The sequence below is a fragment of the Triticum urartu genome, chromosome 5A (genome assembly GCF_056163025.1).
Source record: "Triticum urartu cultivar PI428250 chromosome 5A, HENAU_Tu73, whole genome shotgun sequence".
Lineage (NCBI taxonomy): Eukaryota > Viridiplantae > Streptophyta > Magnoliopsida > Poales > Poaceae > Triticum > Triticum urartu.
Window position 1 is genome coordinate 600,982,886 of NC_141877.1, and position 21,755 is coordinate 601,004,640.

General features: G+C 46.6%; 1 long non-coding RNA gene across 1 annotated transcript; it reads left to right on the plus strand.

Annotated features, from left to right (window-relative positions):
* The first annotated feature begins 3,057 nt into the window (after nucleotides 1-3,057).
* LOC147973231 (uncharacterized) lies at nucleotides 3,058-9,931 on the plus strand. Its single transcript, XR_015603621.1, has 4 exons — nucleotides 3,058-3,604; nucleotides 4,171-4,311; nucleotides 4,696-4,780; nucleotides 9,667-9,931. It is a non-coding gene; the product is annotated as an uncharacterized LOC147973231 (long non-coding RNA).
* Nucleotides 9,932-21,755: the final 11,824 nt, after the last annotated feature.

Genomic DNA, 21,755 nt, shown 5'->3' on the forward strand with positions numbered 1-21,755 from the left:
CGCGATCCTTGGTAGCGGATGCGGGGGCCTCGGCGCCCTTTAAAAGCACCTTCCAGGCATCTTCGTACGTCGTGTCGAAGAGCCTGCTCAGAGTTCGGTGTCGCGCCGGGTCGAACTCCCACAGGTTGAAAGCCTGTTGTTGACACGGGAGGATCAGGCAGATGAGCATAACCTGGACTACGTTGACAAGTTTGAGCTTCCTGTCCACCAGGGTTTGGACGCATGTTTGGAGTCCGGTCAGCTCTCCTTTTTTACCCCATGACAGGCCCGTCTCCTTTCAGGAGGTGAGCCGCGTAGGGGGTCCGGATCGAAACTCGGGGGTTGCGACCCATTCGGGGTCGCGTGGCTCGGTGATGTAAAACCACCCCGATTGCCACCCCTTCAGGGTCTCCACAAAGGAGCCCTCGAGCCATAAGACGTTGGGCATCTTGCCCACCATGACGCCTCCACACTCCGCCTGGTTGCCGCGCACCACCTTCGTCTTGACATTGAAAGTCTTGAACCATAGGCCGAAATGGGGGCGGATGCAGAGGAAAGCCTCGCACACGACGATAAACGCCGAGATGTTGAGGACAAAGTTCGGGGCCAGATCGTGGAAATCCAGGCCATAGTAGAACATGAGACCCCGGACAAATGGGTGGAGAGGGAAGCCCAGTCCGCGGAGGAAATGGGGGAGGAACACCACCCTCTCATGGGGCCTAGGGGTGGGGATGAGCTGCCCCTTTTTGGGAAGCCGGTACGCGATGTCGTTAGATAAGTATCCGGCCTTCCTCAGTTTTTTGATGTGTCCCTCCGTGACGGAGGAGACCATCCACTTGCCTCCCGCTCCGGACATGGCTGAAGAAGGTTGAGGTGGGGAGTGCGGACTTGGGCGCTGGAGCTCGAGTGTGCAAGAATGGATAAGCAAGGGAGGAAGAAGGCGTAGGTGAAAAGGTGGATCCTTATACCCTTATATGGGTGGACGCAACTACGTGTCCCCACCAGCCTGGTAAAACTCGCTTATCTCCAAGCGCCGTAATCAATGGCGCGGTTGGGTTACCCACGTCCGTATTGATGAGAATCCCGGAATAAGGGGACACGATCTCTGCTTTAACAAGACGTGCCAAGGAAACCGCCTCGCATGACGCGTCGAGGTGGGATAATAAAACGACTCGGTTAAAGGCTTGGTCGTGGTGTATCACACTACGGAATACGTCAACAGATTAGATTTGTGTAAATATTATTCTCTCTATGGCAATATGTGGAAACTTATTTTGCAGAGCCGGACACTATCTTTGTGTTCAAGATCTTCTATGAAGTACTTGGAGGAGGAACCCGCCTTGCAATGCCGAAGACAATCTGCGCGCCGGACTCGTCATCATTGAAGCCTGGTTCAGGGGCTACTGAGGGAGTCCTGGATTAGGGGGTGTTCGGATAGCCGGACTATACCTTCAGCCGGACTCCTGGACTATGAAGATACGAGATTGAAGACTTCGTCCCGTGTCCGGAAGGGACTTTCCTTGGCGTGGAAGGCAAGCTTGGCGATACGGATATGTAGATCCCCTATCATTGTAACCGACTTTGTGTAACCCTAACCCTCTCCGTGTCTATATAAACCGGAGGGTTTTAGTCCATAGGACAACATACCCAACAACAATCATACCATAGGCTAGCTTCTAGGGTTTAGCCTCTCCGATCTCGTGGTAGATCTACTCTTGTACTACCCATATCATCAATATTAATCAAGCAGGACGTAGGGTTTTACCTCCAACGAGAGAGCCCGAACCTGGGTAAAACTTCGTGTCCCTTGCCTCCTGTTACCATCTGGCCTAGACGCACAGTTCGGGACCCCCTACCCGAGATCCGCCGGTTTTGACACCGACAGCCGCCTTGTGCAGCTCGACCAGCTGCTTTAGCTGGTCGCTCAGAGGCATCGGGTGTTCGGTCCCAGTATATTGAGACCATAATAGCTTCTCCGTTGAGCTTCCCTCCTCGGCCTGGTAAAATTGTGCGGCGTCCGACACGCTGCGGGGCAAATCTGCGAATGCTCTTGGAGAGCTCTGAATTTGGATAAGTAATCGGTAATTTACTTTTACATGCTTGCTCTGCATATAGAATGCCTTACCCGCCGCTATCTTCTTCATTGCGTCGATCTCCTGGAGGGCCTTTTGGGCTTCGGCCTTGGCACTCTTTGCGCTCTCGAGGACCGCGGCAAGCTCAGACTCTTGCGTCTTCGAGTCAAGCTCCAACGCCTCGTGCTTCGTCACGAGAGCCTGGAGCTCTTGCTGCACCTCGCCCACACGAGCCTCTTGTTTTCCCCGCTCGGTGCGCTCCTTGGCCGCTTTATCTTCGGCCTTGGTTAGCACTTGCTTCAGGGTCGCCACCTGGGTCGTGGCCCCTGGCAAATATAGGATGATCCTGTCATTTTGCAATCGCGTCTTCTTTTATATATACATATCTATAGACAGGGTATTACTTACCCTTGTTCTCCTAGAGCTGCCTCCTGGTAAGGCCGAGCTCTTTCTTGGACCCCTCGAGGTCCTGCTTCAGTACGGCAACCTCCGTAGTCAGTGCGGCGGATGCCAGCAGCGAGGCCTGCATACGCATATTGACATACTTATATTAGACTTCTACGATATTATTTGATCATTTGTTCGGCTTTTCTTTGTGAACACCGAACATAGCATCAGGGGCTACTGTCTATGCGGTAATATTTTTTCTATCTTTCCCTAATAATAATAAAGCACGGATTGAGTCTCCGGGTTCACCGTCGCGCACGTTTTTGCGAAAAAGTTCTTATGATTTTATGTATTCAACCCGCGATCCAACATAATCTGCAAAAGGAAAAAACCATTCGCTGGAAAATTATAGGGGCTGTTTGGTTTTCGCCTGTGTACGCCCTGCCAATCTTGGCAAGCCAAATAATTGGCGTAAGAATTGGCCGCCCCAGACTTGCCAATGATTTGACGTGAAACTAAACTGGAGGAGTTGAGGTGGGCTGGGCGCACCAAAAAATTGGTGCCCATTCAAACAGAATGCCAAGCCTAGTCAACGACCAAAATTTTGGATCGGCAGCTGAGGGCTGCAATCCAAACAGCCCCATACGCATCTGCCTCCACGCCTGGCCGAGCCAAATCCCTCCCCCCGCCGCACCACTCACCGCTGTGGCCGACCTCAAACCTGCCCGCCGGCCACCACCGCACCTCTGCCCTCTCGCCGCCTCCGCTGCGGCGGTCGAGCGCCGCTTCTGAATCAGGTCAACGTGATGGCTCAGGCGGCTGGGGACGACGCGCCTGCTTGATGCAGAACAACGGCGGCGGGATCCGGTGGGCGCGGGAGAAGGAGGGATCCGGCGCGGCGGCGCGAAGTACTTGCAGGTGGAGGCGGGCCTCCATGGCTGGCAGGGAGATCTTCAAGGTCATGGCGGGGCTTCGATTTTTCTGATAGAAAAAAGAGACAGAGGAGGATCCAGGGAGGAGGGGAGGTAGGAGAAGAAGAACGGGGAACAAGGAAGGGTGCGACAGGGGTGCAGCTGTGCGAGGGCACTGGTCTCCCGCGTGAGGAGTGCCTCTCCTCGGGAGGATCGGAAGGGAGCGAGTGAAACTCAAATACACTTCAGAGCAAGGTATTGTTGTAGACCTCCTTCCAATCTGTGATGACTACTAACTAATACTCCTACCAAGTTACCCATATAAGCTACAGAGGATAGTTTTGATACTGATGCAAAATCTTATGTTGAAACTCGTGCAGCACCAATATGTGTTATACTAGGGAATAGTTACTGTATAACTAGCACTTTGTAGTGGCCTAAGATCATCTTAAACTTCCATCTACTGAGATGTACTCATGTGTTAGGTGCGTCTACAGCTGCTAATTTAAAGGGATTTGATTGTCCCGCTTCTGAGCATAAGCATGATAAAGTGCAGCAACCGACTTTGGCTTATTGTTTTGGAAATCGCAACCGGTGCTCTCCTGCTTGTTTTTGTGATTATTGGTGTTGTTACTGCCTACAGAAGCTGCAATCTAAAGCCTTCTATAAGAATATCATCATGGCGTAGATTAAAAAGTTGGAGCAACGAGATAACAATACTGATTGGTTGGTATTAACTTTATAAGATAATTGATAAATTGATTATTTTGTCTACTGAAGCCAATTATTTTATGAACTGAAGAAATCATTCTTATGAGCAGGCCAACAACGTAAGCCCCACCAGTGACGCGACGGGAGAGCTCCGACCTGTATGTGGTAGTGGGAACGCAGATCCGTGTCGCCGGCCTACACAAGGCCATGGCCAACGTGCCGACGCATGGTTCATTGTACGTCTTCGTCAGGTAAGCAAAGTGATCCTCCTTTCCTCTTTCTCGTCAGATCCGTTTTATCGTTGTGATACTACATTTAAGTCAATCAATTTTTATGATTCTTTCAGTGTTAAAGAAAATGGATTTTTACCTGAATAAATTGCGTGTATAGATATGTAGAGGATGAACTCAACAAGCGGATCTTTCAAGGTTAATTAGCTTTGCACATTTTATTAAATAGATGCAACGGCATAGCACCTTCAATATCATGCTTGCACTCACATGTTGTTCCAACAGCACCATGAATGCTGCCCAGAATTGCCATGCCTTCAGCTTTTGCTATAAGTTCCTATGCTGCTCCTTTTTAGGTGACTTTTCATGCGATTTCTACTTCTAAAAATTAGAAAATACCTTCAGATCAAAGCAGCGGATTTGTAGATGTTTGGGAATTGGTGCTACTCCATCTCCATCCGGCCAACGGTCTTTGGTCACTGATTCTTAGGTACGACATTGTTTTACTTTTATGTTAAATCCCATTTAGTTTGGCACCTCCATTTATTGGTTCGAGCCGAGCAAAGACCCTGTCGAGCAGTATCACTCACTAGAAGCATAAATTTTCATATCAGTGATGAGATAAATCCTGTGTACCAGTGCTTAGTAGCTAGGGAAATGCGGCTGGTATTTTTTGTCAGTATGTAGGTAGCTTCCTGATGTGTGTGGCTGTGTGTTCATTCACATAGACCTGAACTTATTTTGTTGGCTTCATTTTAGTAAAGATGGGGTGGGGAAAAACACTACACCCTATATATGTAAGTTGACTGAAAATAATAATATGTTTCAGTAGCTATATTTATCTGGTTACTAACATGTTTGTAGGCTAGATGTTCCTGTTGGGTTGTCTCGCTGTAGAACCTACCCCTATTCATATGTTACACATTTTGTGTAGCTATTAAGGAAGAAAGTAATGACATTCACATGCTAGAGTCTCCCCATCAGCATTTGATGGCAGGAGCCGCTGTTTTACAAAATGGATGTGAAACCAAAATCATATTCTACTAACTTTTATTTAGTGCATATTATCATTTAGCAGTACGTTGGTTGTGCCTCCCTGTGACGCCCCGAGACCGATGCTTGAGAAGACCTCCATATATTCTGGGTTTCGCCGTGTGTTTCATTTGTGCCTGCCCTTTTATTTTTGCATTGCATCATGTCATCATGTCATCATGTCATTTTTTAACTCAACTAAATAAATGGCATGGATCTTTGATCCATTTAAATCGAGGTAATTCACATGGTGAGTTCTCTTTATAACACATATCCTCCCGATATTAGGAAGCTATATTAAATATTTTTTTAATTTGAAATTCACCATAACACACTTGCAAAATCCCAATGCCTTTGTTATCACAACTCTTGGTCTCTAACTTTGCCATATATCCTTTCTTCATTTTCCAGAGCTCCACCTAAATTATCAACATTTTTGGACACTCCTAAAACCTCATCCCAGTTCAAACCCATTTGAATTAAATTCAAATGAGTTTGAATTCTTTTGTTTGATCTGGCTTTTTCTATTTTTCTCGAAACGAGCATATTTTTGTGAGTTCGGGAAAATTAGCTCCATGCGCAAAATCCTTCCCTAACCCTCTTTTTCTTTTCCTCTCTCTATTTTTCTTTTCTGCTAAAGAGATAATTTCTAAAGAGAGAGAGGGAGAAGAGAGTCCAGGCCCATCCTTTCTGCAGCCCAACGAGCCGCCGGACTCCCTAGGCGAATCTCTCCCTCTACTGGGCCGGCCTCCTAAGGCCCAATAGTGCCCGATCCCTTCTAACCTAGCGAGCCTCTCGCTCGATCGCCCTCTCCCTCCCGCAGCGCCGCACTCGCACCAACGCCCGCTGCCACTCGCTCGATCTGAGCACCCCAGCACCAACGAGCACCGCCGCCTTGCGCCACCCCTCTCGCCTCTCGCCTCCTTCATCTCCTGCGTGCCCACGCCGCCGCCCATCCATGGCCGTTGCGCAGCCCCGACGCCCGCGCACCCCTGCAGCCTCGCCTTCGGCCGCGCGGTCCCAACCGAAGCCGCTGCTACCGTTCAGGTCGACCAGCGCCGGCCTCGACCTTCTCCCTCGCCCTCGGCTCGCGCCTCCTTCCTCACCCTGGATGTTGCAGGGAGCTCAAGCCCCGCAGTCGGTCGCCCGCAACCTCCTCCTCCTGGCTCTGCTCCGGCCCTCCATCGCCTCTGTCGCGCCTCCCTTCGCTTCTTCTGCTGCAGTGCGCGGCCACCGCGAGTTCCCCTTCCCTCGTCTCGCGCCAACAAACCCGGCCATCTTTGTCTCATGTACGAGCCTGAGACGCATGCTGCACGTCCACATCCTGATTGGCCTCCCCTTCCTTTTGCCTTCCCCTGCTCACCTTCAAACTTTGGCCGTCGGATCCATGGTAGCCGCCGTGGGCTCATCGCCATGCTGCTGCTCTGCCTTTGCAGTCGGCCCCTGCAACCTTTGCCTGCTCTGAACTTCCTGTACGAGGCCTCCACCACGCGTGTGCGTCCAGCGCCCCGTGTGTCTTCGTTGTTGTGTGAGCACGGGATCATTTTCCACCTAGTTCAACTTCTTCGCTTCGCGCAACTGTGCCAAGGCATACCCCCCGGGTTCGCCAAGTTCCACCACCGACGACCATTTTGGATACGCCAAGACCCTGACCATCAAGTACCACGACGTCCGTCGATCGCCAAGTACCCCTTCGGATACGCAAGTCCCTCGAAGGTCCATCGATGCCTAGTACGACTACAGGACCGGAACGTAGTACCACGATGACCGTTGACATGTACCACTACACCGCACCGAAACGCCAAGACCATCCCGGATATTGCCAAGTACCACTTCGGTTCTGGAATGTGACGAGTACCACGACTACCCTCGAGGACATTGGTTCCATCAAGTTCGACTACAACATGTGTACAACTACCGCCGCCATGATTTTCGACAAGACGTCGTGTGCCTCTACTTCCACTACCGTCCCGATGATCACAGATGAACGATAGCACTACTACTTCCACTACGACTGTCGCAAGAACGGGACCGGCAAGTCCGAAGACCCCAAGTACCACGACACCGATGACATGAACATCTACGGAATGTGTACGACTACACGATGTGACGCCAAGTTCGATGACGGTCATGTACCACTACCGCTCCTCGAACATGGACGACTACTTCCTCTTCGACTCGTGAACCTCTACTTCCACTACGATCTGCGAGTACCACTACTTCCACTACGAACTCGAACCGCCGCAAAACCGCACGCTTCAAAGGTAAAACGCCCAGACGACGCCTGTGGATGAATGCATGTGTGGTGTATGATATGCCTGTGTTTGCTCCGTGTCGGAGTTGTTCGTTGCACGAAGCCCCTCTTTTGCCTTGCCACCATCATGTGGGACACCCGGTTTTCGGGAGCACCCCACCATCCTTGCATGACACGCTTCCATCACTTTTCCTTTTGCACCGGTATCTCCGTGAGCTACCGAAACCGATATGGTGCCGTGGCATCATTTTCGGATTCTTCGTCGTGGCACCCTTTCTTTCCACCACGGTGACAAATGCTTGATAATGCTCATGCCAACATTGCTTTAAAACTTCCATAAACTTGCACTTGTCATCCGCATCATGATAACAACATTTAAAATGTTTAAAATTGTTGTTGCACCAAATTGCTAAATGCATATGGGGATTTACCGGAATTGTTGTTTGTTATTTCCGGCCTCTTTTAAACTTGCCTAGTTAGGTAGTCATCTTTTGCTTCACCTCTTGCCATGTTAATCAACATTTAATATCGTTGGGTACCTAAACGAGAGAACTAAATAACTCATGTGGTTTTTTTCTTCAATATGCAACGGAGAGTTGCATATTGAGCCTCACTTAACTTGTAGTTTTGTTTGTGCACTTTGCCATGCCATGCATATTTAAATCGGACATGCATCATACTTGGTTGTGCATCGTGCCATGCTTATGTGGTGGTTGTTTACTATGTTGTTTGCTTTCTTTCCGGTGTACTTCGTCTCGGTAATCCGGTAACGTCGTGTTGTGAGGATTCGTTCGACAACGTCCGTTTGTCTTCTTCATGGACTCGTTCTTCTTTCTTGCGGGATTTCAGGCAAGATGACCATACCCTTGAAATCACTTCTATCTTTGCTTGCTAATTGCTCGCTGTTTTGCTATGCCTATACTACGATACCTACCACTTGCTTATCATGCCTCCCATATTGTTGAGCCAAGCCTCTAACACACCTTGTCTTAGCAAACTGTTGTTTGGCTATGTTACCGCTTTGCTCAGCCCCTCTTATAGCGTTGTTAGTTGCAGGTGAAGTTTGGAGCTTGTTCCATGTTGGAATATGGATATTTTGTTGGGATATCACAATATCTCTTATTTAATTAATGCATCTATATACTTGGTAAAGGGTGGAAGGCTCGGCCTTATGCCTGGTGTTTTGTTCCACTCTTGCCGCCCTAGTTTCCGTCATATCGGTGTTATGTTTTCGGATTTTGCGTTCCTTACGCGGTTGGGTTATAATGGGAACCCCTTGACAGTTCGCCTTGAATAAAACGCCTCCAGCATGGCCCAACATTGGTTTTACCATTCGCCACCTAGCCTTTTTCTTTCCCTTGGGTTCTGCAGACTCAAGGGTCATCTTTATTTTAAACCCCCGGGCCAGTGCTCCTCTGAGTGTTGGTCCAAACTGAGCGATGTCCGGAGCTACCAGGGGCAACTCTGGGCTGGCCCACCCGACGTCTTGCTCATCCGGTGTGCCCTGAGAACGAGATATGTGCAGCTCCTATCAGGATTTGTCGGCACATCTGGGTGGCTTTGCTGGTCTTGTTTTACTATTGTCGAAATGTCTTGTAACCGGGATTCCGAGCCTGATTGGGTCTTCCCGCTAGAAGGAATATCCTTCGTTGACCGTGAGAGCTTGTTATGGAATAAGTTGGGACACCCTTGCAGGGTTTGAACTTTCAAAAGTTGTGCCCGCGGTTATGGGCAGATGGGAATTTGTTAACGTCCGGTTGTAGAAAACCTGAAGTTGACCTTAATTAAAATGCATCAACCGCGTGTGTAACCGTGATGGTCTCTTTCCGGCGAAGTTCGGGAAGTGAACACGGTGTTGGAGTTATGCTTGACATAGGTTGTTCTAGGATCACTTCTTGATCATAGTTTTATCGACCGTGCCTTGCCTTCTCTTCTTGCTCTCATTTGCGTATGTTTAGCCACCATATATGCTAGTCGCTTGCTGCAGCTCCACCTCATACCTTTTACTTTACCCATAAGCTTAAATAGTCTTGATCGCGAGGGTGTGAGATTGCTGAGTCCCCGTGACTCACAGATACTTCCAAAACCAGTTTGCAGGTGTCATTGAACCGTGCAGATGACGCAACCAAGCTTAAGGAGGAGCTCGATGAAGATCTTGTCCTTTGTGTTGTTTTGTTCTAGTTGATCAGTAGTGGAGCCCAGTTGGGGTCGATCGGGGACCTTGTCGCATTTGGGGTTCTTCTTTTATTTTGGTTCCGTAGTCGGACCTTGATTGTATTTGGATGATGTAATGCTTTATTCATGTATTGTGTGAAGTGGCGATTGTAAGCCAACTATGTATTCTTTTCCCTTATGTATTACATGGGTTGTGTGAAGATTACCTTACTTGCGACATTGCTTTCAATGCGGTTATGCCTCTAAGTCGTGCTTCGACACGTGGGAGATATAGCCGCATCGAGGGCGTTATACTCCCCGTGATCAATGGAGATCTTCTGTAGATGTACTGCAGTCTTTTCATGCGTTAAACTTCTCAATGGTTGACCATGGAAATTCTGTGTAGCTCTCATTTTCTCCATATGTTTCTGGTTTCAAGGAGAATTCTTACTCCTTTTGGAATTACCATCCTTAAACATTGTAAATTTCAATCTCTTGCGTATATACATCAAAGACTGTTTTTCGAATGCTTATCATGAACTAAACTCCCTGCCCCCTCCTTCTGTCACATGTGTTGCTCCTTGTCATCAGTGAGCTCCAGAAAACCCAACTACAGGTACAAAATAGTTGCCACTCAGTTAGCATTTTAGTTAATAGTGTAAACATGTTAGTAACACTATAATGTTGGACAGTAAATGAATTTGACTACATCCGAACGAACTTATCTTGCTTCCAAGAAGGGTAAAATCATCTTTAATAATTTCCGGGATTTCGCTTATATTCATGTTTCTTAACATGTTTGGAATGTCGTTTCCTCCAAAATGCAGCATTTACATTCCATTTGGAGCATAGGATGCATTTTTTATTAGTTGCTAACCGAAAAAACAACTTCTCTAATAAAAATGCTATCCACCATTAGACTTAATTAATTGTCTTCTAGACACACCTTCAAATATATACAAGTTCTCTGATAAGGTAGTCGTGGGAAGACTATATATTTGGTTTACATTGTAAATATTTTCAGTGACCACAAATTTGACTTTCTTTTTTGCTTCTTTTCAGCTTTCAGGTCCTAGATGAGAAGGTAAGGATGTACTTGAACATTATGAGAAGACCCAGTTCCATCACCTCAGAAGCGAGAAGTTAACCATTTAATATCGTTGGTTCTAATTTTTTTTAAGAAAAATGTTCATTCTACTATTAGCACCACGATCACGTGTCAATTGTAGATTCTTAATTGCTTGGAATTATTTTATATGTTGGGTTCCTTCGGTTCATATTTATTCAACAAAAAAATATTTTCAAGATTGGTCCATTTGAGGATCAAACTTCGAACATGTGAATTGATGTGGCATCAAGCTAAGTCTGTTGATACCTTGCTCTCCTTTTTTTGCTTTGCACAATTAATCTCGTCACTGGAGATGTATGTTAATACTCTAGCTTTGCTCATTTTTTCTTTTGAGTTCATCTTAGTCGATTGAATATTGTGTCACAATTTACATGGTCATGTGGGTGAATTGTTTCTCCCGTTGCAACGCACGGGCATGTTTCCTAGTATTTTAAAAAAACACTTACCTCAAAGCATGTTAGAAGGCTGGCACAGGCTTCAGTCAATCCGCTCTTGGCGGACTGAACCTTCTGGACCACCGCACTCATAATAGTACGGTGCTCCTCGTCGATGGAAGCGTTGCGAAGCGCTTCCAGCAGATTGTCTGGCGCCTCTGGATGGACAGAGGTCACCGGCACAGGCATCTTGCCCCTCTTGGAAGGAGGCCGCCTGCCCGAGCCCGGAACCACTGGAGGTTCCGGCGCGGTGTTCGGCTGAGGGCCGGACTCGGAGCTCTCAGGGGCCCCGTCCCCTCGACTCCCGGAGTCCGGAAGGTCGCCTTGAGGCGCCTCCAGGACTGTCTCCCCTTGACCCGGTGCCTCTTGAGACAGCACCTCGGCGTCGTCAGCAGGATGAGGGGAGGTGGCGGTCGGGACTGGATCGCTATCCATGTCCGACGAGCCCAGGGAGCCGTCCGATGATACATCGATACTGGCTCGTGGCGGCCTGCATAATTATGTTCGACGTTAGGGAAAGCAGTGCGACAAAGGAATGCTATTAGTTACTCTGGTATCCGAATACTTACGATCTCCCCAGGGGCTTGGCCCTGGGCAACCACTCGTCTTCGTGTTCATCGGCGGCGGTGGAGCTGTCCAGAAGGAGAGTCCTTCCCTTCTTGGAGCCTTCGGCCCCCCAGTTGGGACGGCCTTCCTTTTCTTGTCTCCCCTGCCTGGAGGGGGAGCATCTTCTTCTTCCTCCTCATCTTCGGGGGAGGAGTGTGCCGCAGAGTTATCGGACGATGAGTCCGATAACACCTGGCATCGGGAACTCTTTCGGATTCCCTTGGCCTTCTTGGTCTTCTCCGGCACCTTGTAAGGAGCCGGAGTCAGCATCTCCGTCAGGAGAGCGCCCGCAGTGTCTTCGGGCAAAGGGGTCGGACAGTTAATCTGCCCCGACGTCTCCACCCAGTCCTGTCAAAGGCATGGAGATTAGACCCCACGCATGATTAAGCTAGGGGAAATAAATGTCCTACGGGACGTATTAAACTCACTGAACGCGCTAGGCGCTTTGCGCTTAGTCCGCGGTCCTCGGCGAGAGAAGGAGGGACCTCGGCGCCCTTGAACATCACCTTCCAGACGTCCTTGTGCGTCGCATCAAAGAGCTCGCTCAGAGTCTGGTGCGGGGCCGGGTCGAACTCCCACAAGTTAAAATCCCGTTGTTGACACGGGAGGATACGGCGGATGAGCATAACCTAGACTATGTTGACAAGCTTGAGCTTCTTGCTTGCCATACTCTGGATACATTTTTGGAGTCCATCCAGCTCCACCGATGAACCCCACGACAAGCCCTTCTCTTTCCAGGAAGTGAGCCGTGTAGGGAATTCGGATCGAAACTCGGGGGCTGTCGCCCATTTGGCGTCGCGCGGCTCGGTGATGTAGAACCATGCCGATTGCCATCCCTTTATTGTCTTCACAAAGGAGCCTTCAAGCCATATAACATTGGGCATCTTGCCCACCATGGCTCCGCCGCATTCTGCTTGTTGGCCTCGTACCACCTTCGGCTTGATATTGAAGATCTTTAACCACAGGCCGAAGTGGGGCCGGATGCGGAGGAAAGCCTCACACATGACGATGAACGCCGAAATGTTGAGGACGAAGTTCGGGGCCAAATCATGAAAGTCCAGCCCGCAGTAGAACATGAGACCATGGACGAATGGATGGAGGGGAAACCCCAGTCCGCAGAGGAAGTGGTGGAGGAAAACTACCCTCTCATGAGGTTCCGGGGTAGGGACGATCTGCCCCACAGCGGGCAGCCGATGCGCGATATTCGCGGCTAAGTATCCGGCTCCGCGCAGCTTCTTGATGTCTCCATCTGTGACGGAGGAGACCATCCACCTGCCTCCCGCTCCTGACATGGTTGGAGAAGGTTGAGGTGGGAAGTGCGGACTTGGGCGCTAGAGCTCGAGTGTGCGAAAATGAATGAGCAAAGGAGGAAGAAGGCGTGGATGAAAAGGTGAATCCTTATCCCTTTATATGGGCGGACGAAACTATGCGCCCCCCACTAGCCTGGTAAAACTCGCTTATCCTACAAGCGCCGTAATCGATGGCGCGGTTGGGTTACCCACGCCCGTATTGATGAGAATCCCGTAATAAGGGGACACGATCTCTGCTTTGACAAGACGTGTCAAAAAACTGCATCGCGTTATGTGCGGGGCTAGTTAAAGGAAACGGTTCGAATAATCACCGGGCCATGACATAACGTCATGCTGTCAAAACAAGTCAGCAAATTGGATTTGCGAAAATATTATTCTCTCTACGGTGGTATGTGGAACTTATTTTGCAGGGTCGGACACTATCCTTGTATTCAAATTCTTCCGTGGTGTATTCGGAGGAGGAACCCGCCTTGCAATGTCGAAGACAATACTGCGCGCCGGACTCATTGTCATTGAAGCCTGGTTCAGGGGCTACTGAGGGAGTCCTGGATTAGGGGGTCTCAGAACAGCCGGACTATATCCTTTGGCCGGACTGTTGGACTATGAAGATACAAGATTGAACACTTCGTCTCGTGTCCGGATGGTACTCTACTTGGCATGGAAGGCAAGCTAGGCAATACGGATATGGATATATCCTCCTTTGTAACCGACCTTGTGTAACCCTAACCCTCTCTGATGTCTATATAAACCGGAGGGTTTTAGTCCGTAGGACACAACAACTACAACATACAATCATACCATAGGCTAGCTTCTAGGGTTTAGCCTCTCCGATCTCGTGGTAGATCTACTCTTGTACTACCCATATCATCAATATTAATCAAGCAGGACGTAGGGTTTTACCTCCATCAAGAGGGCCCGAACCTAGGTAAAACATTGTGTTCCCTGCCTCCTGTTACCATCCGGCCTAGACGCACAGTTCGGGATCCCCTACCCGAGATCCGCCGGTTTTGACACCGACAGGCTCCGACAAACTATAATCTCAGTCATTGAAGCAATTGCAATTTATCATAACATCGGAAAGAGTCTATGTTAGAGCTAAAAAGCAAGTCCACATACTCAACTATCATTTAGTCCTCCATAATTGCTAACACTCACGCAATACTTGTGGTTACGGAGTTTTAATCGGACACAGAGAAAGATAGGGGCTTATAGTTTTGCCCCACAACCTTTTACCTCAAGGGTAATGTCAACAATAATGGTTCATGCTCCCCTACATCCAATTAGATATATATATATATATATATGTATCATGTTCTTTCCAACATGGTGAGCTTGCCAAAGGATAAAATGAAAAAGAAAAGGTGAAGATCACCATGACTCTTGCATAAGGTAGAAGATAATAATAAAGGATAGGCCCTTCGCAGAGGGAAGCAGAGGTTGCCATGCGCTTTTATGGTTGGATGCATAAAATCTCAATGCAAAAGAACGTCACTTTATATTGCCCCTTGTGATATGAACCTTTATTATGTAGTCCGTCGCTTTTATTACTTCCACATCACAAGATGGTATAAAGCTTATTTCTCCCACACCAATCAATCATACATATTTAGAGCAATTTTTATTGCTTTGCACCGATGACAACTTACTTGAAGGATCTTACTCAATCCATAGGTAGATATGGTGGGCTCCAATGGCAAAACTGGTTTAAGGGTATTTGGAAGCACAAGTAGTATTTCTACTTGGTGCTGAGAATTTGGCTAGCATGAGGGGGAAAGGCAAGCTCAACAAGTTAGAGGATCCATGACAACATACTTTATCTCAGATATAAGAAAGACATAACTCATTACGTTGTCTTCCTTGTCCAACATCAACCCTTTAGCATGTCATATTTTAATGAGTGCTCCCAATCATAAAAGATGTCAATGATAATATATCTATATGTGAAAACCTCTCTTTCCTTATTACTTCCTATTAATTGCAACAATGACCAAAGCTATGTCTGCCAACTCCCAACTTTTAATCATCATACCCTTTCTATGTGAAGTCATTACTCTCAATAAGATCAATATGAATTTTTTGTTTCTTTTTATTCTTTTTCTCCTTTCTTTTATTCACCCAAGATCATGGCAAAATAATCAAGCCCTTGACTCAACACTAATCTTTATTATATATAGCTCACGGACTCGATTATAAAGAGAGATCATAAAGCAAAACTCAAAACTAGATCATGCCATAAACTTTATTCTAATAGATCAAGATACTATTAATAGGATCGAACTAAGAAAAACGATAAAGATAGGAGTTGTGATTGTGATACGATACCGGGGCACCTCCACCAAGCTTGGCAGTTGCCAAGGGGAGTGCCCATACCCATGTGATTATATCTCCTTCTTTGTTGTCGGTGTAATATTCTTGGCGATGATTCCCCTCAGGATGCGGTTCTCCTCCTCGAGCTTATTGACTTGCTGTTTGAGGTCCATTATTTCCTTACGAAGCTTTCCTGTGATAGCTAAAGCTCCTTGCACCCAAGGGTGTTGCATAGCTGCGGGAGAACAAGTGACACTCCTCTTCATATTTTCATAAGAAAGAAATCTAACATTAGAAGGGATAACGGAGTTTGGAATAGTTGAGCCCAACTCGGAGGCGAGAGGTGACTTCTTGATCCTCCATGGCATCTACTCTCATCAAGTCAGCCTCCATCTCTTCCTCCGTTGCTGGCCCAAAATGGTCAACGTCGCTGTTCGCCCTTGGTTCCGGTGCCGGATTAGATACCCGGCTCTCCCCGATTGACTCTCGAGAAGACATCTTGCTCTAATCTGCAGCAGCAACAGCTCGAAAACAAAAACAAAGGAGATTTACGTGATATGGGAGTCAAAACCTTCGGGAGAATATATAATGAATTTTTACCGACCAAAATATGTAACGTGCAAGAAAACAGATTCCGGAAGGCACACGAGGTGCTCACGAGGTAGGGGCGCGCCCAGAGGGGTAGGGCGCGCCCACCACCCTCGTGGGGCCCTCGTGTCCTTCCCGGACTGCTACTTATTTTTCTATTTTTCTAAATATTCCAAACCGGAGAAATATTGCCTTAAAAATTGTTTTGGAGTCGGTTTACTTACTGTACCACATACCTATTCCTTTTCGGAGTCCGAAACATTCCGGAAAGTGTCCCTTATGTATTCCTCCGGGGTTACGGTTTCAATAATATTGGTTTCAACATTTATGGGATTATCTGAGATATAATGTTTAATTCTTTGACCGTTTACCACCTTCGGATTTGTGCCCTCGAAGTTGTTGATTTTTATGGCACCGGAACGATAGACCTCTTCGATAACATAGGGGCCTTCCCATTTAGAGAGAAGTTTTCTTGCAAAAAATCTTAAATGAGAGTTGTATAGCAATACATAATCACCTACATTAAACTCACGCTTTTGTATCCTTTTGTCGTGCCATCTTTTAACGTTTTCTTTAAACAACTTGGCATTTTCATAAGCTTGGGTTCTCCATTCATCAAGTGAGCTAATATCAAATAACCTCTTTTCACCGGCAAGTTTAAAATCATAGTTGAGCTCTTAAATAGCCCAATATGCCTTATGCTCTAGTTCGAGAGGTAAGTGACATGCTTTTCCATAAACCATTTTATACGGAGACATACCCATAGGATTTTAATATGCAGTTCTATAGGCCCATAATGCATCATCAAGTTTCTTGGACCAATTCTTTCTAGACCTACTAACAGTCTTTTGCAAAATTAATTTGATCTCTCTATTGCTCAACTGTACTTGACCGCTAGACTGAGGGTGATAAGGAGATGCAATTGTATGATTAACATCATATTTAGCAAGCATTTTACGGAAAGCACCATGAATAAAGTGTGAACCACCATCAGTCATTAAATATCTAGGGACTCCAAACCTCGGGAAAATAACTTCCTTAAGCATTTTAATAGAAGTGTTATGATCAGCACTACTAGTTGAAATAGCTTCTACCCACTTAGTAACATAATCAACAGCAACTAAAATATGTGTGTATCCATTAGAGGCAGGAAAAGGTCCCATATAATCAAAGCCCCAAACATCAAACGGTTCAATAACAAGATAATAATTCATAGGAATTTCTTGACGTCTACTAATATTACCAATTCTTTGACATTCATCACAAGACAAGACAAACTTACGGGCATCCTTGAAGAGAGTAGGCCAATAAAAACCAGATTGCAATACCTTATGTGCAGTTCTATCTCCAGCGTGGTGTCCTCCATAAGCCTCAGAATGACACTTGCGTAGGATCTGGTCCTGTTCATGCTCAGGTACACAACATCTAATAACACCATCTACTCCTTCTTTATAAAGATGTGGGTCATCCCAAAAGTAATGTCTTAAATCATAGAAAACCTTTTTCTTTTGCTGGTATGTGAAGCTAGGTGGTATAAATTTAGCAACAATATAATTAGCATAATCAGCATATCATGGAGTACTACGAGAAGTACTTATAACATTTAATTGTTCATCAGGAAAGCTATCATTAATAGGTAGTGGGTCATCAAGAACATTCTCTAACCTAGACAAGTTGTCTGCAATGGGGTTCTCAGCTCCCTTTCTATCAACAATATGCAAATCAAATTCTTGTAGCAAGAGAACCCATCTAATAAGTCTAGGTTTAGCATCTTTCTTTTCCATAAGGTATTTAATAGCAGCATGATCAGTGTGAATAGTTACTTTAGAATCAACAATATAAGATCTGAACTTTATCACAAGCAAATACAACTGCTAAAAGATCTTTTTCAGTAGTAGCATAATTTCTTTGAGCATTGTCTAGAGTCTTACTAGCACAATGAATAACATTTAATTTCTTATCAACTATTTGCCCTAGAACAACACCTACAGCATAATCACTAGCATCACACATAATTTCAAAGGGTAAATTCCAATCAGGTGGCTGAAAAACAGGTGTAGAGACTAATGCTTTCTTAAGTATTTCAAATGCTTCTACACAATCATCATCAAAGACAAATGGTATATCTTTTTGCAATAAATTAGTCAGAGGCCAAGAAATTTTTGAGAAGTCCTTAATGAACCTCCTGCAAAATCCGGCGTGACCAAGGAAACTTCTTATACCTTTGATGTCCTTGGTACATGGCATCTTTTCAATAGCATCGACCTTGGCTTTATCAACTTCAATACCTCTTTCAGAAACTTTATGCCCCAAGACAATACCTTCATTAACCATAAAGTGGCACTTTTCCCAATTCAAGACAAGATTAGTTTCTTCACATCTCTGCAAAACTCGATCAAGATTGCTCAAGCAATCATCAAAAGAGGAACCATAGACGGAAAAGTCGTCCATGAAAACCTCACAAATCTTTTCACAAAAGTCAAAGAATATAGCCATCATGCATCTTTGAAAGGTAGCAGGTGCATTACATAAACCAAAAGGCATATGTCTATAAGCAAAAGTACCAAAAGGGCATGTAAAAGTAGTCTTTGATTGATCTCTAGCCAACACAGGTATTTGAGAGAAACCAGAATAACCATCTAGAAAGCAATAGTGTGTATGTTTGCATAATCTTTCTAGCATTTGATCAATAAAAGGTAAGGGGTAATGATCTTTCTTAGTAGCTTTATTTAATTTGCGGAAATCAATTACCATCCTATAACCTGTGATAATTCTTTGTGGAATCAATTCATCTTTATCATTAGGAACAACAGTAATACCTCCCTTCTTAGGGACACAATGGACATGACTTACCCACTCACTATCAGCAACGGGATAGATTATACCTACCTCCAGAAGCTTTAGTATTTCTTTTCTTACCACTTCTTTTATTCTAGGATTCAGACATCGTTGAGGATCACGAACTGGTTTGGCATCTGCTTCCAAATTTATTTTATGTTCACATAAAGTGGGATTGTGTTGGAGAACGTTGCAGAAAACAAAAAATTTCCTACGGTTTCACCAAGATCCATCTATGAGTTCATCTAGCAACGAGTATTCAGATTGCATCTACATACCTTTGTAGACCGCGAGCGGAAGCGTTCAAAGAACGGGGATGAGGGAGTCGTACTCGACGTGATCCAAGTCACCGGAGATCCTAGCGCCGAACGGACGGCACCTCCGCGTTCAACACACGTACGGTCAGCGTGACGTCTCCTCCTTCTTGATCCAGCAAGGGAGAAGGAGAGGTTGAGGAATATGGCTCCAGCAGCAGCACGACGGCGTGGTGGTGGTGGAGCAGCAGTACTCCGGCAGGGCTTCGCCAAGCTCGTGACGGAGGAGGAGAGGTGTTGGGGAGGGGAGGGGCTGCGCCTTGGATGTGTCTATCAGCCCTCCCCTCGCCCCTCTATTTATAGGGGAAGGGAGAAGGGGGGCCGGCCCCTCTAGATGAGATCTAGAGGGGGGCGGCGGCCAAGGGGAGGGGGCTTGCCCCCCAAGCAAGGGGGGCGCCCCCCTCAGGGTTTCCCCCAACCCTAGGCGCATGGGCCCTAGGGGGGAGTGGCGCCCCATCCCACTTTGGGCTGGATCCCTTCCTCATACAGCCCACAAGGCCCTCCGGGAGAGGTGGCCCCTCCCGGTGGACCCCCGGAACCCCTCCGGTGGCCCCGGTACAATACCGATATGCCCCCGAACCTTTCCGGTGACCATATGACAACTTCCCATATACAAATCTTTACCTCCGGACCATTCCGGAACTCCTCGTGATGTCCGGGATCTCATCCGGGACTCCGAACAACTTTCGGGTTACTGCATATACATATCTCTACAACCCTAGCGTCACCAAACCTTAAGTGTGTAGACCCTATGGGTTCGGGAGACATGTAGACATGACCGAAACAGCTCTCCGGTCAATAACCAACAGCGGGATCTGGATACCCATGTTGGCTCCCACATGCTCCTCGATGATCTCATCGGATGAACCACGATGTCGAGGATTCAGGCAACCCCGTATACAATTCCCTTTGTCAATCGGTACGTTACTTGCCCGAGATTCGATCGTTGGTATCCCAATACCTCGTTCAATCTCGTTACCGGCAAGTCACTTTACTCGTACTGTAATGCATGATCCCGTGACCAGACACTTGGTCACTTTGAGCTCATTATGATGATGCATTACCGAGTGGGCCCAGAGATACCTCTCCGTCATACGGAGTGACAAATCCCAGTCTTGATCCGTGCCAACCCAACAGACACTTTCGGAGATACCCGTAGTATACCTTTATAGTCACCCAGTTAAGTTGTGATGTTTGGTACACCCAAAGCACTCCTACGGTATCCGGGAGTTACACGATCTCATGGTCTAAGGAAAAGATACTTGATATTGGAAAAACTCTAGCAAACGAACTATACGATCTTGTGCTATGTTTAGGATTGGGTCTTGTCCATCACATCATTCTCCTAATGATGTGATCTCGTTATCAATGACATCCAATGTCCATAGTCAGGAAACCATGACTATCTGTTGATCAACGAGCTAGTCAACTAGAGGCTTACTAGGGACATGTTGGTGTCTATGTATTCACACATGTATTACGATTTCCGGATAACACAATTATAGCATGAATAAAAGACAATTATCATGAACAAGGAAATATAATAATAATCCTTTTATTATTGCCTCTAGGGCATATTTCCAACAGTCTCCCACTTGCACTAGAGTCAATAATCTAGTTACATTGTGATGAATCGAACACCCATGGAATTCTGGTGTTGATCATGTTTTGCTCTAGGGAGAGGTTTAGTCAACGGATCTGCTACATTTAGGTCCATATGTACTTTACAAATATCTATGTCTCCATCTTGAACATTTTCACGAATGGAGTTGAAGCGATGCTTGATGTGCCTGGTCTTCTTGTGAAACCTGGGCTCCTTGGCAAGTGCAATAGCCCCAGTGTTGTCTCAGAAGAGTTTGATCGGCCCCGATGCATTGGGTATGACTCCTAGGTCGGTGATGAACTCCTTCACCCAAATTGCTTCATGCGCTACCTCCGAGGCTGCCATGTACTCCGCTTCACATGTAGATCCTGCGACGACGCTTTGCTTGCAACTGCACCAGCTTACTGCCCCACCATTCAAAATATACACGTATCCGGTTTGTGACTTAGAGTCATCCAGATCTGTGTCGAAGCTAGCGTCGACGTATCCCTTTACGATGAGCTCTTCGTCACCTTCATAAACGAGAAACATTTCCTTAGTCCTTTTCAGGTACTTCAGGATATTCTTGACCGATGTCCAGTGTTCCTTGCCGGGATTACTTTGGTACCTACCTACCAAACTTACGGCAAGGTTTACATCAGGTCTGGTACACAGCATGGCATACATTATAGACCCTATGGCTGAGGCATAGGGGATGACACTCATCTCTTCTATATCTTCTGCCGTGGTCGAACATTGAGCTGAGCTCAATTTCACACCTTGCAACACAGGCAAGAACCCCTTCTTAGACTGATCCATATTGAACTTTTTCAATATCTTATTAAGGTATGTGCTTTGTGAAAGACCTATGAGGCGTCTTGATCTATCTCTATAGATCTTGATGCCTAATATATAAG